This window comes from Styela clava, chromosome 7 (assembly GCF_964204865.1).
Source record: "Styela clava chromosome 7, kaStyClav1.hap1.2, whole genome shotgun sequence".
Lineage (NCBI taxonomy): Eukaryota > Metazoa > Chordata > Ascidiacea > Stolidobranchia > Styelidae > Styela > Styela clava.
The window spans coordinates 20,154,703-20,157,202 of NC_135256.1; the positions used below are offsets into that span (position 1 = coordinate 20,154,703).

The window sequence follows — 2,500 nt, forward strand, 5'->3', positions numbered from 1 at the left end:
AAGCCGAGCCGAAAAAAGTTAAAGTACAAACGTGCAAGCATACTAACCTAACCCTAGGTAAGGCATGTCAGAGCGAAAGACAGTAAACTCGAATGAGCTAAGAAAGAGCGGTGCGGGGCCGGTCGGAGCGCACCCTTTTCTCGGTGGCTGGCGGCCGAGAGAGTGCTGCGTCGCCGGCATCGGCGTCGAAAGAAGCCGAGCCGAAAAAAGTTAAAGTACAAACGTGCAAGCATACTAACCTAACCCTAGGTAAGGCATGTCAGAGCGAAAGACAGTAAACTCGAATGAGCCAATGAAGAGCGGTGCGGGGCCGGTCGGAGCGCACCCTTTTCTCGGTGGCTGGCGGGCGAGAGAGTGCTGCGTCGCCGGCATCGGCGTCGAAAGAAGCCGAGCCGAAAAAAGTTAAAGTACAAACGTGCAAGCATACTAACCTAACCCTAGGTAAGGCATGTCAGAGCGAAAGACAGTAAACTCGAATGAGCTAAGAAAGAGCGGTGCGGGGCCGGTCGGAGCGCACCCTTTTCTCGGAGGCTGGCGGCCGAGAGAGTGCTGCGTCGCCGGCATCGGCGTCGAAAGAAGCCGAGCCGAAAAAAGTTAAAGTACAAACGTGCAAGCATACTAACCTAACCCTAGGTAAGGCATGTCAGAGCGAAAGACAGTAAACTCGAATGAGCCAAGAAAGAGCGGTGCGGGGCCGGTCGGAGCGCACCCTTTTCTCGGTGGCTGGCGGGCGAGAGAGTGCTGCGTCGCCGGCATCGGCGTCGAAAAAAGCCGAGCCAAAAAAAGTTAAAGTACAAACGCGATGCTAATGAGCGAGCCGTTGTCTCGACTAATATGTAGGGGGCGTTCGATCGAGCGTCTGGCTTGAGCGCTTGTCGGCCTAGCAGAACGGTCGCATTGTTATGCCCGGGTTTTAGGCACCGCTGCAGGCGGCCGGCAGAGCTCTTGTTTGTGCGAAACTGAATGGATCGAGCCCGAGAGAGGGCGAGCAAAGAAAAAACGCAAATCGCTCCGCCTGGCACTGCCGGCGAGAGCGTGGACGTCGCGGCCAGCGACTGTCGAAGCTGAGTACGGCCGCAGGCGATCGCCTCGGTCTTAAACGAATGCGACGAGCACGCGCCGGGCGGCCCAGCAAGGGCCGAGCGCAGCTGTCGCAGCTATCTGGTTGATCCTGCCAGTAGTGATATGCTTGTCTCAAAGATTAAGCCATGCAGGTGCAAGTACGAGTTCTCGTAAAGCGAAACTGCGAATGGCTCATTAAATCAGTCTTGGTTTATTTGGTCTCGTAAGCGAAGTGGATAACTGTGGTAATTCTAGAGCTAATACATGCATTAAGCGCCGACTTCGGGAGGCGCGCTTTTATCAGATCAAAACCGACCGGGTTCGTCCTGTGACGTTTGATGACTCTGGATAACCACGCGGATCGTACGGTCTCTGCACCGACGACGTATCATTCAAGTGTCTGCCCTATCAACTGTCGAAGGTACGCTACGTGCCTACCTCTGTGATAACGGGTAACGGGGAATCAGGGTTCGATTCCGGAGAGGGAGCCTGAGAAACGGCTACCACATCCAAGGAAGGCAGCAGGCGCGCAAATTACCCATTCCCGACACGGGGAGGTAGTGACGAAAAATAACAATACAGGACTCTAACGAGGCCCTGTAATTGGAATGAGTACATCCTAAAACTCTTAACGAGTATCCAATGGAGGGCAAGTCTGGTGCCAGCAGCCGCGGTAATTCCAGCTCCAACAGTGTATGCTAAAGTTGTTGCGGTTGAAAAGCTCGTAGTTGGATTTTGGGCGAGCGCCGCCGGTCCGTCGCAAGGCGTGTCACTGGTTGCGTTCGCCTCACCTTCGGTTCTCCGTCGGTGCTCTTGACTGAGTGTCGGCGGTGGCCGATAAGTTTACTTTGAAAAAATTAGAGTGTTCAAAGCAGGCTGTTCGCCTGCATAGTGTTGCATGGAATAATGGAATAGGACCTCGGTTCTATTTTGTTGGTTTTCGGAGCACGAGGTAATGATTAAGAGGGACAGACGGGGGCGTCCGTACTCTGCCGTTAGAGGAGAAATTCTTGGATCGGCGGAAGACGAACTACTGCGAAAGCATTCGCCAAGAATGTTTTCTTTAATCAAGAGCGAAAGTCAGAGGTTCGAAGACGATCAGATACCGTCCTAGTTCTGACTATAAACGATGCCAACTAGCGATCGGGAGGCGTTACCATGACGACCTTTCCGGCAGCTTCCGGGAAACCAAAGTCTTTGGGTTCCGGGGGAAGTATGGTTGCAAAGCTGAAACTTAAAGGAATTGACGGAAGGGCACCACCAGGAGTGGAGCCTGCGGCTTAATTTGACTCAACACGGGGAAACTCACCCGGCCCGGACACAGGTAGGATTGACAGATTGAGAGCTCTTTCTTGATTCTGTGGGTGGTGGTGCATGGCCGTTCTTAGTTGGTGGAGCGATTTGTCTGGTTAATTCCGATAACGAACGAGACTCTGGC

At 53.5% G+C, this 2,500-nt stretch overlaps 1 non-coding gene across 1 annotated transcript in view; it reads left to right on the forward strand.

Moving 5' to 3' along the window:
* Window positions 1-1,158: 1,158 nt before the first annotated feature.
* The window catches only part of LOC144425335 (small subunit ribosomal RNA), a 1,810-nt gene continuing 468 nt past the window's right edge, over window positions 1,159-2,500 (forward strand). The window contains exon 1 of the ribosomal RNA XR_013477479.1: window positions 1,159-2,500. This exon is cut by the window's right edge and continues 468 nt beyond it. This is a non-coding gene — a ribosomal RNA (small subunit ribosomal RNA).